The sequence below is a fragment of the Calonectris borealis genome, chromosome 13 (genome assembly GCF_964195595.1).
Source record: "Calonectris borealis chromosome 13, bCalBor7.hap1.2, whole genome shotgun sequence".
Lineage (NCBI taxonomy): Eukaryota > Metazoa > Chordata > Aves > Procellariiformes > Procellariidae > Calonectris > Calonectris borealis.
The window spans coordinates 10,378,435-10,399,919 of record NC_134324.1 but is presented as its reverse complement, the minus strand read 5'-3'; the positions used below and the strand labels follow the sequence as shown (position 1 = coordinate 10,399,919).

Here is a 21,485-nt window from a genome sequence, read left to right as displayed (position 1 = left end):
CTCAACTGTTGACTTCTTGTGTTGTTTAATTTGTTTTCCACTGTCCTTGGCCATGCCTGTGTGAGGCAGCAAGTTGTTTTACAGGGTGGTAGCAAATGCCAGCTCCTCGCAGGCTCCTGCCGGCTCCATGGGGGAAGGCAGCATGCGGCTCATCCGGGATGTGGAAGCAGGTGGTGCTGCCTAGCAATTGAAGCCTCCAGCTTAGCTATAAGCCTCTACCGTTGTTTAGGGATGGAGTGGGAATAAATGAGCAGGGGAATGCGATGTGAAGAGGGCAGGGAGACTCTGCCCATTGCCTGTTTCACAACTGTTTATGACTAGCATGCTCTGTGGGCCTGGAATGGTTTATGTGACCTTGTTGATCAAGTGTCTCTCTGAAATGCCTTTTTCTCTTCAATTTTTGTAGACTCTGCCTTGGCCTGTTCTGTTTCTGGTTCTTCTATTCTGGACTAGACTGTAAAAAAACCTTAAAAAGGTGAAATATTGTGTCTCTTGTAAAACCTTTGTAAACAGTCATGAAACTGGCTGTAGAAGGACACTAGAAGGATTTTGTTTCTCCCAAAGCCTAGGAGTAGAGCCTTCAGCCTTTGTCTAATGCAGTTGCCTGTTTTTACTTCAGCTGCGAGTCAAGGGGCTATTTGTTCATATCTGAAATTCTTAAAGTGGAAAAACTGACTCCTGCAGTTATGTCTTTACTACAAACATTTTTTTGCTCGAGTAAACCAAATTTTTCTTGAAAAAAAAAAAATGCTAGCTAGGCTGCTTTTTAAAATTGTATAAATACAGGAACTTAAACAAGGCAATTGAACTGTTGCCCGCTGCAGAGTCAGGTCAGGACAAGGAAAAACCTGCAAAACACCCATTTGGGAAAAAGCATAAGGAAGAAAATCTGATACGCTGGGAGATGAGACAGGCTGAATAACACCAGAAGAACTGCTGTCCTGTATCGGTGTTTCCAATATCAGGTGCTGAACGAGGCTGTGGTTTGGGGAGATGCTGTGTTTTGCAGGAGGTGTCAGTGGCCGCTGGTGCAGTAGCTGAAGAGGGCTCATCTCTGGCGTGCAGTAGGTAATCCTGCCCCTGACCTGGTTAGTGCAGTTCCTGCCAGAGTTTTGTTTGCTAGAACTGCTTCTGTTGCCTTGGCTCCAGATGACAGGGAGATTGTCTTGCTAGGGAAAAAGAAAAAAAAAAAGAAAGAATTAATTGCAGAGCTCTAGGGACATCCTCTTGGATTCCTACTGAAATTGTTGTGTCTCATTGAGGTGGTGGGAAATGAAGCTTAAGAAAAATCCCCTTTGTTCTCCCTCGCTTTTTTTCCCTGAAGATTGACAGATGAAAAGTATTTTGATACTAGAAGGAAAATAGGAAGGCATGTGATTCTGCACTCAATTTATATATATGGGACTGATTTTTTTGCCAATATGTTAGGGATTAAATTAGGGCTCTCCAGAGCTGAATGCACAAGATGTTTAAAACACAGGTTGAAGACCTTGGATAACAGTAGCTTGTTAGGATTAGATGGAAGGTGATGTGCAGTGGGTTGTTACTGAAACAAGGTTGCACGGTCACCTGTGTGCCATTTACATGTTCTTCCCTGCCTGTTGTGTTGGAATCTGAAAACTATAGCTAAACTCCTGCGTTTCTATATGCTCTTTCCCTCAAAGTGTCTTTGCAGCTTGGCATCACAGGAGCTGACTGGGCGAGCGAGGTGTGATCCTGCTTCTGCACTGCATTTTTAGTGCCAGAAATAGTGGCTATGAGTGATGCAGCTTGTGTCAACATGGAATGGAGATGAGTGTGTCTGCTTCACGAGAGCATCCCATGTCTGATGTACCCATTAGCTTCCAACGGGAACTGGAGACTGGAGCACTTTGGGTTACCATATTCGTAGCAATGTGCGTGTGTCTTCCTAAATTTGATCAGCTTTTGGGTTTTTTTAATGTTTGTGTTGGTCTTTGCCCCAGCGATGTTGCTAGCGTATGTGGTACTGTCCCAGTCCTGGCCGCAGAAGTCCACGGCACCAGGACTTCTGCTTGATGGGCTGTGCTCAAAATAACAGGGCAGGAGGATTGCTGATCTGCTTCTCCCACTGCCTCTCCAATGCTACAAGGTAGAAGAGTGTCTTGCTGTACTTTCACAAACAGTAGGACTGAACTCGCTGCCTTTGACTCTGCCCTGTTGGGAAGGACGGGGATGGTGGATGCGTTTTCATGTGTTTTCACAGTCGCTGTCCCCGTTTTTCTGGGAGAGCTCAGTGCAGCCCCTCCCAGCACGCAAAACTGCTGGGTGAGCACCAAAGTTCTCAGCGTGTCCAGAACAGCGCTAACCAAGTGGAAACTTGAATTCAAGCTACCCATCCCTGTAATTGGCATTCATATTTTGTGAAGCAGTGCTTCAGCTGGGTCGCTTGCTAAACAACGTCTGAAAGATCATAAATCCCAGGTCCTTGTTTACGCTGCCATCACAATCTTGTGCTCCTTCCTGCTAATCAGCCAGGAAGGGTCTGTGAAGCGTTGTTTGGGTTTGGAGCAGGGCTGTGGTTTTGAGATTCCAAGATGCTGAGTCTCGTCCCAGGGACAGGCTTGGATGCTCTCCTGCCTTGGACCCTCTGCAGCAGGACGCTAATGAGCAGGCTGATACTCCAGCCTGTTGCTGTTTTCCTTGGGTTAAAACAGTGTTTGCCTTCTGCTATAACTGCTGAGCAGCTGCAGTGGTATATACATATATATATTCTACTATAAATCTTATAGTTAAACATTTCCTTGACCCAGCATAGAACAAGGTGCTTGTCTCCAGCTGGTCACAGCAATAAAGGGAGTTCCAAAGCAATATTGCATTATTTTTTGCTTCCTGAATCCTGCACAAAATGTTTTGCCTCCAAGAATGGATTGCGAGGACTTTATTTTAGGGAGTACATAGGGTGTTTGTAAGTATATGTAAAGTTATCCTGGTGTATGTAAAGTTATGATTGGTATTGTGCAGACAAGCAGGGAGAAGGTTGGTCCCTGCTTTTAAGAACTGTTTCTGAGATAGCAACACTTTGAAGGAGGTCAATAGAGAACAAATGGAAATATATTTACAAATGTGTTCATGTTTCTCAGTGCTCCTGGAAGTAATAAGCAAGTTTCTGAATCCTCACTTAGGTAGAATTCACTTTTCCTTAAGGAGAGAGGGGAAACTGGGCCTACTGAAAATATTTTGAATAAGTGGCCTTAATGTCTGACCTAAACTTTAGCCTGTTCCTTTCTGCACTGTTTGGCTGAGGTCGGGACTAAGCTTTCCTTGGGGACATGGATGGGAGGTTCCAGTCCAATCCTGCCCCTGCCCTTCTGTTGCCCACCCCTTTGTAACATTCTTGTTGATCTAATTTCAAGCTGGGCTCTTGCCACTGTTTTATATAAACCAAATGCTCAAGCAAAGGCAGCATAGTCAGACTTCTTGTTAAAAACTTGCATTGCTTCTGCCCAGCTAAGAAGCTCCTGGAAAGTACCGCAGGTCTCCTGGACGGATGGTTATGGCAGCGCCCAGCATACTTTAGTTAGACCCATCGCTAATGGCAAGACCTTTTATGCCTCCCTCCCCGCCTCACCCTTCTCTAAGGGTATATACCCTTTTTCTGGGTTTTGTAGGGTTGGTTTAGTTGGTCCCTTTGCTCCCTGTCTTCTGAAGTTCTATATAAAGAGATCTTGGAAAGCCATGAAATGGAGTAAGATTCTGCCCTGTACTAATGGCCTTGAAACCCCCTGTTATGCAAGAGCCTTTACAACCAGTACCGGTCAATAATTCACTTTAGCGATTAAGGCTTTGTGCATTGGGTTGATACCAACTTGGCATATAGCAAGGTATTGCACTTTCTTTTAGTGCATTGCCCTTTCACGTGTAACACTCGTAGCTAATATTCTTGATCAGCATGTGGACCTTTTTGGTGTAATCCATGTTGTACCTTGTGGTGTTATTGCTCCTAGCTATAGATCTTCCTCTCCTACCTGAGCTGCAAAGTTGCTTTGTGCCTTCTATCAAATAGTATGCCTTGCTTAGTCTTGGCTTTATGTAGGATCTGTAGATGGTTTTTTTTTTTTTTTATACTAATTCATAAAGCATTAAACTCAGCAGCAGCAACAGACTTGAGAGTATAAGAAAACTGCAGTCAAAGCAAAGACTGGCTTCACAGCAGAGAGATCAGTCTGCTATTAGTAGCTGTTTTTTATGGGCCGGAAAATGTGAGACAGCTTACTAATTAACAGTGTAATGAGCTGTATGGTGAAGATTGCACTCTAGGGACCTGAAGGCTATGGGTGACAACTTGCAGTGTATGTGGGAGTGGTAATCCAGCTCTACCTCACCTTTCTACACATCTGAAAAGAGTGCAATAGTTGTGGGAGCCCCTGAAGTTAGCTTCTCCAGCAGGTCCATCCTACAGAAGATTGTATGTTGGTCTGAGACAAAAGGAGCGGTTAGGGGGGAAGCTAACAAACGCAGGCACGAGCTAAATACCAGGAAAAGCTTCAGGGTCCCTTGAGATGAAATTCTGGACTAGTTCAACACAGCTGAATTTGTAGGCCCACTTACAGAACATGATGAGCCACATGCCAAAATCTTCTACCTCCAGCATCTGGCAGGACATCCAGATGAGATACCAGTGACTCCTTGAAGATCGTCTTAGTCTGGGCTGGGCGTATGGGCTGCTGTCCAGGTTGGTCTGTGACTGTGCCAGCTTTGCCTTGATTCCCCACCACTGAAACCTTTCTGATAGTGGGAGGTCACCTGCAGATGAGTTGTGTGGGACTGAAGAGCCACCCAGTGGCAGTCTCCCACAGCCTCCCTCTAGCCAGAAGCAGTTTGCAGCAGACTGGTCTGGACAGTGGTCAACAGTTGGCTAAATGTCTATTTGCTGGTCGGAACAGGCTGTGACTGCAGTGGTATAACCTCTTCTTGTGTATAGGTGGAAGATATTAAGCAGTCCCTGACCTCTGGTTCTGCATAATTGCCAGTCTTGCTACAGTCCGCAGGTTTATTTTTCGAGCCACATCCTTTTTGCTGTTGTAATCTTATTTCGAAGATTACACCAATTTTATTAGCAGTCTAATAGGCTGCTTCTGTAGACAAATCACTGGTGGTGCTTGGCATTAGAGTAGCTCTTGTTTGCTTCTGACTTTTTAAATCAAAATGAGGTACAGTGCTTGGCTTTGGTAACAGTATTTGTGTTTTAGTATTTGGAAAGTGAGTCTTCTCAGGGGGAAAGTCTGGCTCAAGTAGCTGAAAACTTTGCAAAGCTGTTGCTGCTGCTCAGGCTGCAGAGTGTTTATCATTGACAGAAAGTGAAAAGGCTTATGATGGACTTCTATGAAAATATGAACCTCTTGTTCATACCTCATTTTGATTGTTTCACCTAATGCCACCCTTTCTCCAGTAGCCTGGTCTGTGGTGTGGCCGAGCTGGTCTAACTGGGGTGCCATGCAAGGGTGGTCCCTCTCTGCTCTGCCTCTCCTTCCCTGTGCTGATGTCCATTTGACCTCACAGCAAGCTGGGATGCGGGGACTGAAATGCTGAGGAGGAGGAGGAGAGGGACAGAGTGGCCTTTGGATGGCAGCTTGCAGTGATGTCTGCCCTACTCAGGTGCAGTTTTACTGGGTGACCAGGTCAGCTCCTCTGCATGCTTCGGTCTTCATCAGCCTTCACCTCATGCTGTTGTAATCGCCCAAAGAAAAAGTGTTTTCTTTGGGGCGTGATAGCTGCAAGGTGCATGTCATGGTGGGTTAGGTGGAGCTGCAAACCCGGCTTAAAAATACTCTCAGCTCCAAGTTCCTTCTAGCAGCATTGTTTTGGCCCAAAGAAGCCATAGCAGAAAGGATGGGAAAGTGCCTCAGAACTGGTGGTGCCCTGCTCAGGCCCGAGACCTGCCTGCGGGACTGACTGGAGCAAACCCCAATGGTACTGCAAAGCCCTGCAGCATTTTTGGCGCTGGCTTCTGCCCTGGGAATTGCAGCAGATCTGGCAACTGCGTTTCCAGTGAAAGCGCAGAAAGGGTTCCAGGTCATCTTTAGTTTCTCTCTCCCTTTACAAAAAAACCCACCCAACCCTAGAGTCCCCATTGCCCGTGATCTCAAGGGAATAACTTGTTCATTTTTTTTTTTCCACGTATTCCCACTCCACACCCACCTTTTGTGATTTCAAATTTAATAAAGTGGGTGACTCAGTACTAAATATAAAGCCTGCTTCCGGCATCTTCTGCCTGTGGCTCATTTCCTGGAGCTGACATCAGTGGAGCCTCCGATTTCCTTATGAAATAGCGAGACATGAGATATCCTTTGCACGCTGTTCTGGGCATACTTGCTGACTTCTTTGGTGACTGCATGGCTCCCTGCTCTAAACTGTGAATAACTAGTCAGTTAATTACTAAGCTGAGCACTGTTGGAACACAGGGTAAATCGGGCAAGTCCTCAGATCTGTTTTGCACTGCAAAATTGTACTCTAGTTTGCAAGCATTTTTAAAATAAAGACTAACCTTCAGTCCCTACTGCATATGCAAGTTTTTTATTAAGTAAGCATGAGCCTGACTAATGTCTTGCTTTCTTCCTGGTGACAGGCTCGCTGAAAGAGCAGCTCAGGAAACTTTCAGGGGGGAATCTAGCAAAGACGGATGTTTTTTTCTTTAAAAAGACTGATAAATTAAGGAGTTAAGGTCAAATGCTTGCTCCTCAGTTATCAGATCCTTCCATAGCTGTTTACATTGATGGAATGTACTCTGCAGTTGGTTGCAACTGAAGGTGAAGGCAAGAAGCGCATGACATCTCAATTTGTATTAAAAAGCGCAGGGGAGAGTGCTTCTATCCGTCTGTGCATAATTTCATTAAAATCCTTATCTTTAAAAGAGTACGTGGACAGAACTGGAGGAGGGGAGCGTCTGGTATATAGTAAATGGTCACTGATCCCAGTCCAAAATGGGATGGTGGCTGGCCACTCAGCTTTGCTCTCTAAAGCCCTGGCTCATAAAGTGTGGTGTTTTCTTTCTGATGGAGTAGACTATTTAGGTTACCTGTTTTTTCTTCTAGCTAGTTACGCTTTTGGCCCTGCCCCCTCTCTCTTCTTTTTTTTGAAGGAAGGGGGATGCTCCTGAAAATGCTTGATATGCAGGGCCAGGCAGAGACAGGAGATTGTGCCACCTTTGCTGCTTCTGGAGGACCACTGAGGTCCACTGATGCTCTACTGGCTCTGGGATCTCCTGGGGCTGGTGTGGCCCAGCCCTCTGGCCGTGCGGGTTTCTCTAGCATGGGGATGCTGGAGGGGGCCAGCATGCCCTACACCCCCTTGGCTGGATGACAGTGGAGCTGGCTATATCCCAGCAAACAGCTTTTTTAGGCAGGAGCTAGAGGTGCCTGCTGGCAAAACCCTTCCCAAAAATCACTGAAGCTGGTGTAACATGCCCAGGGACTTGTGCATCTCCATGAGTTTCATTACTTGTCTTGTACGGCTCCCAATATTAGCATGGCATCTCTTGGCCTTGCTAACTAGGGGTGGAAAAGACTACTTCTGGAGTGGGCAGGAAAGCCTGGTGCCCAGGAGCAGGTGGCTGTCCTCTCCTGGGCGGTGGGACTCACTGGGGAGAGCAGTGGGGCTGCACAGCCCACTCTATCCAAAGGCCAGCACATTGGATGTGCTCCCTTCCTCCTCTAGAGCTTTGCCGGAGGGTATATTCTTGAGGGCTAGTGGTGAGAGGAGAGGGACAAGGCGACTCCTGGATTTACCCTCTCTGCTCCCTCGTCACCTGGAAGGCAGCGGCTGCCACTCCCACAGCTGTTGTTGAGTAACCTCTGGAGCGGCCTCTCAGCGAAACTTGGCAGCTGGAGCTGGGAAGGAGACGTGTCCTTGTGCAATGGTGTGCTGGAAGGATTCTGTCAGTGTTGCAAGTCCTCCTTGTGTGTAAACCTCGGACCTGATGCTCCATACAGGGGAGTGGACATGTCACCGGAGCAGAGTAACTTCTGAGCACCTTGGGCATCTTGTGCTTCCCTAAAAGGCTTTCTTAAAGAGGGAGGAAGAGGAAAATACACTGGTATACTGGCTTGATGGTAAAACCTCCTATTTTGGAAGAGCGTGGGGAGCAGTGTGTGACCAGCTGTGCTCAAGGAAGTGGGCTGGGAGTGCCCGGGGAGCTGCGCATCCGCTGCCTGCCATCACCACACCCCGGCGCGGCGAGTCTCGGGGCATGACGTGGAGATGAGTGGTGCTGGCACTGCCGAAGTGCTATTTTCGGTTTGAGTGTAATTGCAGGTTGGACCGACAGGACTGGATGTGGAGTATTCGGAGAGCAGAGTGCTCTTAAAGCTGTGGAAAAACTGGCTGTCGCTGATCCTTTGCAACTGTGGAAGATAGGTATTTTGCATGCACTGTGTGTGCATCAGTTAAACTTCTCCTCACGGTGGAGCCACTGAGGATCTGTGCTGACTGATGACAGTGGGTAACAATGCCCTTTCCCTTCCTGGCAGAGGGAATGGTAATAGCTGTTAGCCCTGTAGGATGCATTACACTTACCTGGAAAAAGAAAAATGAGTAAGTGGAGGTTTGAAGACCAGTGGGCTGGTGGCTTTTAGGTGTCTGCCTCTGCAGCGGGAATCTGCCACCTGCAGGTGCTGCTTTTCTATCCCAGCAACACAGGTGCCAGAGGCATGGAAAGGAGGTTTTTCTTTTCCCTCCCAAAAGCAGACATTGCTCCTGTAATGTCTCTGCCGTTGATAGAAGTAGTCCCTAGTTTGGGAGCTGGGCTTTGGCACGCTCTCCCCAGGACCTGCTAAGCCCCAAAGCCTCTGCACTTCCTAAACCTTACGGGATGAATTTATACTGTGCGATGTGCTCCCACATAGAGTGAAAAATGGAGGGACTAAACTTCCTGAAATAAGTTTCTTCAATTTTGTTGCATGTTTGCCCCAAGACTTTGCGGGCTGGAAGCAGTCACTGGTTTGGATCAGAGCAGCCAGGGGATCCTTGCACCCAGGGGATGATGTGATGCTGAAGCCGGTTGCTGATGCAAGTCAGAGCAGAGTAAAAGTTGCTCTCCCCTAATCACTGATGCGCCAGCAACTTGATCTCGGTGGAGTGCAAAAGTGTTTTTCAAGCCAGCTTCTTTCCTTTTAAGTTGCAGCTGCATTTCTGGGCATAAAAACCTCTATTTTGGTTGCCATTATATTTACCATCCTGAGGAAGCTGGCAGGTTGTGGGTTTGGGGTTGGGTTTTTTTTGTTTTGGTTTGGTTTATACCTCTTTTGAAACCTTACAGCTGGAAGCTAAATTTTCAGGTGATACCCAAGAAATGAGACCAGGCGATGACTCACTTTCCTGGCTGATGCCATTTTTAAAAAGAAACAAAGAAACCTATGACCCTATTAGTGAAGTATTTTTAATTTTTAGAATGGTCATGGGTTCTTCAAATTCTTCACTAATTCAAGTATTGTGTTTATTAGTAAGTAACATCCTTTCCTTTTAGCTATGGGAGGGCTCAAACATTATGGACTTAACAGGAATAGAAATTTCTGAAAAGTGATTATAGTTTGGAAGTCCCACTTAACCTTTTGGTGATTGATTCTGCTTCTGTGCATTGCATCAGCAACAACATAGTACATAATGTTTCTGTTGCTTGTGTTTTCCTGGTTGGTAGCAGATGTCTGTCTATGTTTCCTCTAGAGCAGACAGGGATTAATTGTTGAGGTAACGCAATATACTACAATATGGACCAGCTCTGAACTCTCTATTTACCACCCATTCAGACCACTTTTTTTGGGGGGGGGGCTGACTGTGGGGTGAAATAGCAGGCAGCATCTTCCTTCAGTGCGGACTGAGGCTGAATAGGTCTGGATCCTCATTGCTCAGTTCGTGAGCTTCTGGTGGTTTTAAAGACATCCATAAAATAAGTACATAAAACAAAATACAAGCTCCATGTCACTGTTTGGCTGGACAAGCCAAGAGCTAGCAATGCCAAATGCATTTAATTTAAAACATTAAAGGTAAAAGAGCTTTTTTTGTTTGTTTGGGGTTTTTTGTTTCTTTTTTAAATTAAAAAAAAATAGTTTGCTTACCTAAAAGCTTTAAATTACTGCCTCCTGTTCCCAAGTGCCAAGCAATAGAAGAACAAAAGCTAGTCGTTGGGGAAGGATCCCCCCATCCCTGCTCCGTATGTGTGTGATTCTTCGAGCCGCCTGCCCCTTAGCCTTTCTAATGCATCTTTTTGCGACACGACCGCATCCCTTCTGTGGCTCTCGGGAAGCGACCTCCCATTTGCTGGGCGGGGATGGTGGGAGGAATGCTGGCTGTCCAGATCGTGCTGTGGGCGTGGGAGACGCTTCAGTGCTCGGGCCGGGCGAGGAGCGGGTTGCCGTCCCCGAGAGAGGAGGAAAGGTAAGGGTGTCTGCTGCTGCCGGCTGACGTTAGGGTGCCGCTCGCGCTGCTGGCTGCTGCTCAGGTCCTGGCTGGCTGCGTGGATGCAAGCACATGCCAGAGATTGCCCCGCGAGGACTTGTTTTGCTTTTATTTTCTCTGCAAAATGTCTAGCGATTCCTAATGCTGTAATAGATAAGGGAAGATAGCTCTAGGCAGAACGAAAAGATTAATTTCAGGTTTTAATGCGTTTTAAATTGGAATTTATCTGTGCACCTGACTGAGCAGCACATGCAAACAGAGCAGCAGCAAGTGCTGCGACTGACTTTGCATCACCGAGTATTTAATTCTTCAAGTGAGGACTGAGGGTGTGCCTTCCCAGAAATCTCAGTCTGGGGCACGTCTTTCCCCATCTCAGTCTGCAGCAGGCTTTTAAAAAGCAGAACTGCTTAAACTTGCATGTTAGAAGTGTTAAATATTTAAACGTTTGCCTTGCAGAAAGTGTGAGGAGCTCCTAGTACTTTTGGAAAATGGCTGTAGGCTGCTGTCTGTGGTGGCTACCTAACTTTTTGGGGTCTTTTGCCTGGAGAGGCTGGGCTCTTGAGTGCTGCTTTGCTGTTCTGGTAGGAATGGCATGTGGCATCGCAGTCTGGCAGGAGTTTTTTTCCAAACTGAGGAGTTTATCTTGCTTGCCATGTTTTCTGGTGAAGGCTGGCTATGCTTGATGCTGGAAGCAGACATAGACCCTCTCAATGCTTTAGCAGTTGCTACTGGCTAAAACACTTGTATACCAAGTACTTTTAAGTATTGGACTGAAATGCTGAATTTTTTGTGCTGAAAAACTTAGATTTAACATGTCTGAAAACCTGTAAAACACATCTAGTTAGCTTCTTCATGTCCTGATTTTGTTTATACTGAATGTGTTGCTCTGAGGTTTTGCTTAGTTATATTTTACTCTTACCTTGCATTTATTCTGCAAAACATCTGGCTGTAAAGAGTGATTTCCACAGCTGGAGGACTCTCACACCCTCCTGAAATTCGGAGTAATGATGAGGTTGTGTGCCGTTTACAGTGCACACATCTCTTTACCCCTAGGACAGATGTAATGGTTATTGGGCACTGGCTGAGCTGCTAAACAGAGGGAGGAAGAGGAGGAGGCAAAGCAGCTTGAAGGGACCCAATGAGAAGTTAGTGCTGGGCTCCAGAAGTGCTGGATGCATCTTGGAGAGATCCTGCCTGGCCTTGAAACCTGCTGATTAATAATCTCTGCAAAATGCACCCTAATGCTTGTCCAAAATCCAAGAGTCACAGAGTAGAGCTTGCCTGATCCTGGACTGGCGACTGCTACCTTTTGCTCCCTATTGCTCCTCCCCGTAGTAAGTTAAATTATAGAGAAGTGTGGGGAACACCCTGCTGTCAGAGTCAACATGATTTCACTCTCATGGCAGCCCCCTGGGAGGCAAAGACAGCAGCTCTCCTGCTCTTCTAGCTGTTTCACATTAATCTTTGAGATTAATGTTTCTGCTTTTGTTAAGGGTAGATAGGATCTATGCCATCTTCTCTAGAGAAAATAAGTGCTGAATTTACAGGGTTTTTTCTACTTCCAAAAGCCACTAGGGTAGCTATGCAGTGACACTGATTTATTGCAGTCTAGTGTTGCTTTCTTGGGCTGAATCAAATTATTTTGATGTCTTTCCTTTTTTCCCCAAGTGCTTTCTAACAAGATTACAGGCAGCAGGGGAAGGATGGAGCTACTTTTATCAGTAGCTCCTTCTAGTATAGAGCAGTTACTGAAATTCCTGTTTTTTAAGAGACTTTTGAAACATAATTCTAATGCTTAGAATATGGTTTGTAGTTTCTAGTGTTTTGTTTCTTATTTACAAAAACATTCATTAACACACTTCTCTAAATGTTTATCATCTGGGCAGCAGTCGCCAGGGTGCTGGGATTTCAGCCCTGGCTGTGCCATTTCAGGACAGCTCTGTTTATTTTCAAACTGATAAAACAGTCTTCAAAATTGCTCGACCGCAGCTGTACCTTTTTAAAGGTTGCACGAAACCCACCCTCCCAAAATTAATTGCTGAAACTCCCTATTGTCCAGCTCGCCGGGGATTAGCACCATCACGCTGGGTGTTTGGCTTGCAGGAGCTTGTTTGCTGGCATTGAATAAGCAGTGACTGTACTGTGACTTAATTTAGGGATCGGGTTGATTCCCCCGCCTGGGCGGGAGTGAAGTTTAACAGACTGGGTAACGCTTCTTGCTTTATCATGGCGTGTTGAATATCAGTCACTTTACCTGCCAAGCCAAGGGGCTACCTGAGAGCGGAGGCTGGATGTGCTCGGCGGGTGGAGATGGGTCTGGGCTGCGTGGCCTCGACTCCCTTCAGCCTTTGAAGGGCTTTATCCAGCTACTGGGGGCTAGGGCACAGGTCACCCTCATAAGGAACTGGACTCCTTTTGGGCTGAATATGGGGAAATCGAGACACACATGCTTAAAACATGTTGAGGGTAATCTGCAGGTCTCAGCAAGCAGGTCCCAATCGCTTCTGGGGAAGGAAATTAGTACTGATTCAGCCTTGTGATCCTCATCCCTCCTTGCTTATGCAGGCGGGGAACCCGTTGGCTTTCCAACCATCTCTCTGAGAGTCCTGTCATAAAATGAGGGATGCCTTATGCCAAGTTTTGTGACAGGCAGTAAGAGGTGGGTCCTTTCTTGAAGTCATTTATGGTTAAGATACAGAATAAGCAGAAGGAAGTGTTTAATGCTGCTCTTTATTTGGGGGACTATTCAAGAATAAGAATTACTATCAGCATAAGAATTTCCTGAGAGGCTAGCACGATTGTTCTGTGCCTGAGCCAGGAATTTAAATTAAGCCTTCTGAGTCTCAGTCCATTAGCTGACATCTGACCCTCACCCCTCCTCTCTTTTACCTTCTTGCACTTAGGTTTAAATTATGTCTGAATGTTATTTGCTTTTGTAAGTTCCAGGCAGGATGAGTGTTCAGCTCTTGCTTTCCTGAGAGGTCTTAAAAGGATCACCTGTTTCATGTTGTACTAATTAGTTAATGGGGAATATTGCTGTTCTGTTTCTACTGATGTGGACAAACTATTGAAATTCAGAAGTGAGTTAAACCAATCTAGCAGGTTATGATCTCAAATGTGCTCTAATCCTGGAGTAGTTGCTCTGCTAAAACCAGAGGTGTGCTAAAATGCAACGTTTAGGAAAAGTATTTGGCAAAGAGGCTTTTAAGGACTGATTCATTGGTGCCTCGAGCAGTATTTTATCTGGTTTCTACTGTGCCCTGCAGATTAGAAGTACTCTGTAGACACATGTAATAGAGTTGGAGCAGTGAGGCAGTCGGTACGTCATAGCTGTGGGTCTGCAGTGTGATGGGTGTGTGCGAGTGCAGCTGCAAGGTCCAACAGGCAGCTGCGCTCCTGCTCTCCTCCTTGAAAGTCAGCATTGCCCCTGCTTTGACCGTTCATCCAATCCACTTGGCCCTGGTCTTCCCTGTCAGGAGCCTTCAGAGAAGAGTGCAGGTCTGCAGAAAGCTTTCTGTGCTTCTCCCTTGCGTTTGAGTCCCAAACCGGTTTTATGTTTCTGTCGGTTCAGCCTCCTCGTATTAAATGCTGGGTCATGAGAGCAAGCAAGCATCCATCTACTTTACTCCAGGATTGTAGGTCACCCCTTAATGTGAGGCAGCTCTGGCTCATAGTCCTTCAGGGCTGGATGGGGATGTGTTGGGGGGGACTGGACTGAGGACTGGGGAAGCTTTTTTTCCCTCCCATGTGCAGCTGGAGTGGAGGCATTTGTGTTACTCTGACTTCTGCTCCCCTCCAGCCTTTGGGCAATTGGATATCACATGGCCGAGCATCTTCAGCTGCTTGCTATCTTTCTGTTTTCTGTATCTGCGAGACAGAGGGATTTGTGTACTCACATCCCTACAGATTTCTGTGTCATATCCCCAGCTTCCAGTATTCTGGATGCTGCCCTGAAGGACATGGCTTTCCTGGGCTTTTAGCAAGGGGTTGATTCCTATTTGATGCTGTGAGCGGGTTTGATGCTGATTTTGGGTTTTCTGTGGGTACCGGCTACAGCTTGGTTCTGGGTCAGGGTGCTGAGCATGCTGACCATTATCCAGGCCTGGCTGCACCTCAAAAAGCCTACTTGGCTGTGCAGTGGAGTCAGAAGCATGTGAATTGGCTGATGGGTCAACGGTTGTTTTTAATAAGGATTTAAGATGATCGAAGCTAGTGAATCTGGTTCTGTCTTGAAGGGAGAGAAAACACTTTGACCAGCATGCAAAAAGTGACAGATCAGGTTGTCCAGGCTGTCCATGGATGTTGGGGCAGCGGTTAAAGTTTAAGCAGAAGGCATAGGAAAACATTTGCTGTGGTTGTTCCCATACCGTTGGAGTGACCCTGCCTCTGTGCAGCCCAGATCCCTGCTGGGCATCTACCCAAATGTTGCTCAGAAGAATCTCTGGCATCGTTCTACCCGGGTCTAGCTAGGAGAAATTGGGTTTTTAACCTGGACCTGATGGAGGAAAGTGCGTGTCCAGAGGTGGATACCCCACAAAGAGATGCCTCCAAATCCGGAGAGAGCCACTGGCAAGCCAAGTGCAGTGACTAACTCCAGCATATGTCTCTCCTGCTGATGGATTTGACAGATTTTTTTCCCCCGCAGCAGCGGTGGGTTGTGTAACAACAGGAGCAAAGTCTCACAGTCTGCTTCCAGGTGAAAATCAGCGTAGCAGGGAGCCTGTCCCTCCCAGCATGACAGTTTCAGGGATTTGAAAGAATATAAAGCAAAACCCACTAACGGGACTTTTGCTGATGTAGATATGCTTCAAAAACAGCAGCTGGAGGTAATCTCTGTATGGGATTGGGAAGAAGTGAGCCATAAGGTCCTGTGCAGTGGGAATTGCTGTCTGTGGTCCCGTGTCCTTTCCCTGCGATGCAGCAAGTGGCTGTATAACAGCTGGTGGGCTACACAACCAGCATGGACAAGTCAAAGTGTGTACTTTGTGTGTACTGGATGTACTGTGTGTAAAGGTAGTAGCTTGAGGAAGCTGGAGAATTGGGAGGTGGGAGGTAGTCAATTCAAACAGCAACACAAGCTTAAAGAAATTCAGTGTTAAAATTGAATTTGTGTGTAGTTGGTCCTGGCCTGTTGAGGTGAGTTGTTTGGTGCTGTGCGTGGATGAGGAGTGCTGGATTAATAATGAAATAAAGCTGGGTTTGGAGGCATTTTTGCTTTGCAGGCATTACAGCCCAGTGCTGTTCAATAGTTAAAGCATTGCAGACTTTGAGAGCAGAGCTGTAGTTTCATTGGTGTTAAGCCCGATGTCCGTGGGGCTGGGAAAGCTGGGTTGAAGGGAAGATGAGAGATGCAGCTACTCGGCCAAGTCTGGCACTGAAAAGAAATACCTGCTCAAAGCTTTGCGTGCCCCTTTCCTCCCGAGGCAGGGGAAATGGCTAACTGAGTCGACAGGAACACCTCCATGTTTTGTGTGCATGAGTACCGCATTCATGCAAGAAGTAGCAGCAAAGTCATTTCTGGGGGACAGTGGTTTGTAGCAGCGTCACGCTGTTGGCAAGGTGTTAGACACCGCAGCGGTGCAGTCTCTGCAGATGGGGTAGCATCTCCTAATCACTGCTCTTATCAAGATGACACCTATTGCCATGTGGAAAGACGAAAGCGTGGTGAAGGTCTGGTTTCAGCCTGTGCCTCTGACTTGTGACTGGAAGGTAATTGCCAAATAGAAGTTTATGTGCTTCCAGCAGCCTGGTGTCTGTTAATAACCACATGTAAGGAGTGGGTGCTGTCTTGGAGGAATTTGGTGAACAAAACATTGTTTGAAACACACAAACTGATTATGAGCAGGAGAGGATGGAGTGCATGATAGGTTTTCATTTACAGGCCATCAATCCCCAAACTTCCCTGTCTCCCCCCAAAGCGTGGTAAGTATTTATCTTGGAAGACTCATCAGACGAAGCCTGTGCACCGCAAGCTTTCACTTCCTCCTGTTGCTGTCAGGTTTGAAGATGTCTGTAAAACCCCAAAGGCTTTGCTTGGACTGGACCAGAAAAAGGAGCCAGCAGAGCTGCTGGGTGTGCCTGAGGATGGGGTGGGGGGCATATGTGTGCCCTCTCTTGCCTGCAAGCGTTTCCAAATGCAGCATGAGCCTAGGGCTGGCCGGTGCCTGTGCAGGAGGGTTCCTGCAGTGTCAGGAGATCCCTGCAGCATCCTCTGCAGCATCCCAATCACCTGGGAAGGGATGCAAAGAAAACTCAGGCTTTCAGCCCTCACCAGTGACTCTCTTCCCTCACTGCTTTGCCCTGAGCAGAGTGGCTGCCCTGGGCTGGCCCAGCAGCTTCAGAGCTTGCACAGCCATCTCAGAATGGGCACCCCCCGTGGAGGGGGTCTGCGCGGCAGTGGGGGAGAGGCCCTTGCAGCAGAGGACTAGAAAGGACTTTGTGTGACCAAGATTCACGCATCTTGCAAAAGGAGCCAGGGGGAACTTTGGGGTGACCAAGATTCACCCATCCTGCAAAAAGAGCCCGGGGGGGGGGTGAATGGGGCAAGGGAAGCAGGGGAGTGCGGACAGCCACCCCGTTCTCTGATGCGGCTCTTGGCAGGACTCAGCCCTACCTGCAAAACAGGGAGGAAGAGGAGGATGGGGTGAGCCACAGGAAGCCTGGGAGCCGGATCCTACGTCAGCTGAATCACCAGGATTCCCTCCAAATTAGCGAGGCGGCTGCGTCAGTGCCATTTGCTGCAAGCCCGGGGGCTCTGGCACTTGCCGTGGGTTGCGGTGGGACAGTGTGCCTGGTTGTCCGGCTCGTTATTCCTAAAGCAAGACTGATATGTGCTGGGTTAGTGGTCAGAGACATGCGGGTTTTGAAGTATTTTTAATTAGCTAATGCTGACTGACTTGCCTTCTCATGTCTGGAGCCTTTGTCATGAAAAAGCAGCAAAACCACAGGTTCCTCTGAAAAGGGGAATACGTACGGGGTGAGTCACTGCTCCAGACTAGGCCTAGCTTGCTCTTTTTTTTTAATCGGATGGAAAAAGGACATATTAATACCTTTTTGTTGACACTTTAATGTGTCTCTGCGTTTGCCTGTTTGAGTAAACAAATTGATGCTGTTAATCAGTCAGTTGTAGAGATATTAAAACAGGGCGGGTCTGGGAGGGACGGAGCGGCTCAGTTTTCAAACTGACGCAGAGCTGCTCAGAAAGCAAATTCTTCCATTTGGATCAGCAGCAAATTCCAGCTCTGTTTCTGTTGGAAGTGTTCAAGTGGCTGTCGGGAAATATTTGGTTGCCATGTGCATTCAAAATTGAATTAATCTTCCAGCTTTCAAGGAGATGTACAAATGCCTGAATGCTCCTTTCCCCTCCCCCCTTCTCCCCCCCCCCCCTTTTTCCATTGATCCTCCGTGCAGGATGCCGCTTCCAGGGCTTCCCTCCTTGGGGAAGAGTCTTGGGGACTTTTTCTCTGGGCTTGAGTGTTTTTAAGTTGCTGTCTGAGCAGTTAATCCACCCAAATGTCCTGGTTAGCTTCTGGCACTCGTGCTGGAAGTGCTGAGCGCCGCAGCGGAGGCATCCCTCTGGTGACAGTCCCCGCTGCAATGGCGTGTCTCCAGGTGGCCTACAGCTGTTAAAACACATGGGCTGGGGCAGCTTTATTTGACCTGCCCATATTGCAGTCCTGTCTGGAAAGCAAATAAACTAACCTCGATTCAGTGACTGCAGTGTGTTTAGAAGCTATAAAACTTGTTTGCACAGAAACTTTATAGAGCCCCTCTCTGGGAAGGGAGTTGATACTCAAAAACCTGAGATGCACTTAAAGCAGCTCTGATCTGCAGCACAAAGCAAAGTCTTCAGATAAGAGAAACGGGCTGCACCGTCTGCCAGCCACTCTCTTCTGTGAAGCTGCTTTTGTGCATCCGTGTGTTACCGAGCTGCCTTTGCTTTTTTTCTGTGGGATGAGGGATGAAGGCAGGAGCAAAAGGGATCTGGAGCAGGAATTGCTTCCTTATACACTGTGTTTATGTGTGCATTGACTGATGGACTATCTGTCACCAGGGTGTAAAACGGGTGTGGGGTCACTAGCTCACTTCTGTCTCATCTTTTCCCCTCCTTCTCTCTTCCTCCCTTTTTAAACGTGAGTTTGTCTCTGGCTGTCATTGCATGCCCTGGCAGACACTTTGCTCGCAGTAGGAGTGAATGTGACGTGGTGAGGCGTGAGCAGCGTGGTGCTGCGTCCCCACAGGGCTTCGAGTGAGGCAGCTGATGTGTGATCCCTATGCCAGTGTGATAAAAGGGCTTTTTATGTCTGTGAAGACAAAGCCTCTTGTTTAAAAATGCAACTGAATGAAAAACATGATTCTGAATGCTCTAGACTCAGCTATTAAAAACAAACAAACAAAAAAACCTAGCACAACAAAAAACTGAAAAGCTCCCCTACCCCCCAGCCCAGTGTGCCAGTGCTGGTGTAATACCTCTCCATTGCAAAAAGCCTCCGTAAAATTGCTTTGGGAGCTTAGCAGTCCCTGTCAACTTGTAACTTTGTGGCCCACTAACCTTTTCATATACTGTTTTGTGATATCATAACATACTTTCCCCTTCCCAGACAGCTATAACAAGGTCAGGTGTCTGCTTTTTCTCTATTGGTTCAAATTCCCGCTCTCTCCTCTCAAACAGAGAAACAGAGAAGGAAGAAGCGATATGAAAACTGAGAGGTTAACTTACTGACTGAGCTGAACAGCATAGGGGCTGGAAGGGAAAATTTTAAGTGAAGACGCACACAAACAACTGCAGGGCATATCAGAGTGTGATATTTCCCTGATAAAGTCAAACAGAGCAGCTTTTTTAAAAGCTCTCGGCTTATGGTGGTGTTTGCTACTTGTTTTGGTGTTAAAGATGTTAGAGATAGTCAGCAGCAAATTACATTCCAATGAAGTGGCTAGATAATGATGCTTTTGGAAATCCCGTTTTTAGGGAAATCCTCATGGACTGAAAATGAATTGGTGTAAATGAGGATTAGGAAGAAGGCAGAACTTGAGAAGGAGGGTTGGCTGAATTTTTAGCCTTGTAGCTCGGCCTCTCCTGCCGGGCAGCTCATGCCATCTGCCTGCCTGCGTAGCCAAAACTGTCTCCGTTCCCAATAGTGTTCCCCAAGCGTTTCTGCCAATTGTGAAATCCACCTCCCATAGCATGCACCAAACTTGCTCAGAGCTGACTTTCTTGCTGAGCAACTCCTTTATCCGCTGGAAATACCAGCCAGGTTTTGGTGGCACTGAGGCTCGGGCTGCTGGGGCACCCGTGGGAGTGCTGCAGGGAAGGGGCTACTGCAGGAACGGGGGTAGGTCCCAGACAGGCAGACTGGGCATCCAGCAAGACGGGCAGCGCTGCACACAGCATTCCTGCATCTTGCAAGGACCTGCATGGTAGCATTTCCTTGGTCAAGTAGCTTAACTTGTAATCTGTGAAACAGTATAAAAAATTTGCTATGGTGCTTTTTTTCTCCCCCTCTGTCAGTCTGATGCAGCTTTGCTGCAATTCCTCCCCCTGCCCCATTCTTGCAGTACGAGCCCAATGATGAAGTTGGCTGTCTTGCTGTTGGTGGCTTTTACTGACTGTTAAACATCTTGTCGTGTCCACTGGCAGCTCTACAGATGCTGGGAGATGGGGTCTGATGTGCTTTCCTTCATGTCTCTGCAGTGATGCAACTTCTTGTTGACTTTCTCTGCTCCTAGCACCTGTCTGAGCTGCTTTCCCAGGCTGCCACACCTGCCCATCGCTCTCATCTCTAACGACTTCGTTCTTTCCAGACTGAGTGAAGTGTTACAGAAAATGAATATTTACTGCTACTGTTCTTGTGTTCTTAAGCTAACAAGTGCTTGTGAAGGCAGCTGGGAGCCTCAGACAAAAGAGGCTTGCTAATCAGAGCACAGGCATTTGTGAAACTGAGCCTCTTGTCGTTCGAGCAGCGAGCCAGCCCGTTCAGGATCCTGCCTTCTGACAGTCTGTAAACCTGAATTCACCCCTCATTCTTTTGCTTACAGAGGAGGAGGCAGCTGTGTCTGTTCCCATAGGCAGAGGAGGAACCTTTTATTTCTCAACTTACAACCATTGTAGCTAACAAAGTGGGAGCTGGAAAATCTTGGGATGCAAGTCTCATTTGAAGTTGCACTGAGCCTGCCCAGATCCCCATTTTTAAAGACCCTGAGCTAGAGCTAGCATGTGTGCTAGAATGTGCTTATCAGTGCCTACCTTTTTGTTCATGCATAGGGATTGCCCTGTTTGCATTGTTCCATCAATCGCTGATCTCTCTTGGTCATGTTGGCCAAAGTGCCAACAGGGCATCTGATGCTGCTGTCACAAATGTTGTGGGAAGGGGACATGGGCAGGTTACTGGCCTTTTCCCATCCTCATGGTGATAACTCCTGTCGAGGCTGGCCGGGGGACACCTAATCAGTGCTTGGAAAGGAGGATTATAACAGATGGGTGTAGGAACTGCAGGCTTCATCCCCTCTGTTTCTTAAACACCAAGCAGATCTGATCAAAGTGGAGTTTCTGCATACTCGGGGTTTGAGCATGGCTGATGCCTGCTGTTCCGCGCTTGCTTGTGGTGTTCCTGCTGTGCCTCCCTGCTCAGGAGGGTGGAGGGGGTCAGTGGCAGTGCAAACAGCCTGTTGCTTACATGGTTTATTAAAAGACTGACTCTGAGGAAATAGGCAGGTGTTTATTCAAACAGTTTTCTTGTAGAAAAGCAGACTATTTCCTTTTTGCAAACAATATCAGGTATACTACTTTGTGCAAAATGACCTTTTTCAGGTACTGTTCAGAATCTTTATTATTTGGGTTTGGTAGCTGTGTGCTCTCGGGGGACAGACAGGCAAGCAGAGCGTTCAGTATCTCTTGCATTAATATTTTAACTCTGGATTCAGATTTTGCTCAAAGTTGTGGAAAATCCGTGGAAATGTGAGCTCTTCTGACCTACAGAACACACGGGTAGCAGGTGCCTTAATGTGTGCAGAACAGCATAGCCCATAAAATAAATACACAGAGCTAAATATTAACAAGGCTAATGGGATTTTTTGAC

At 47.2% G+C, this 21,485-nt stretch overlaps 1 protein-coding gene across 4 annotated transcripts in view; it reads left to right on the top strand.

Annotated features, from left to right (window-relative positions):
• The window catches only part of PLS3 (plastin 3), a 53,365-nt gene that overhangs the window by 9,554 nt on the left and 22,326 nt on the right, over window positions 1–21,485 (top strand). Inside the window, exon 1 of one of the 4 annotated variants that reach the window (XM_075162099.1) lies at window positions 8,286–8,373. The exons of 2 other annotated variants lie outside the window; for them this stretch is intronic. The gene's annotated coding sequence lies outside the window, so the exon portion shown is untranslated. Of the gene's footprint in view, window positions 1–8,285; window positions 8,374–10,326; window positions 10,390–21,485 lie in introns of those variants that run through there. One more of the 4 variants, XM_075162097.1, reaches the window with a different exon arrangement.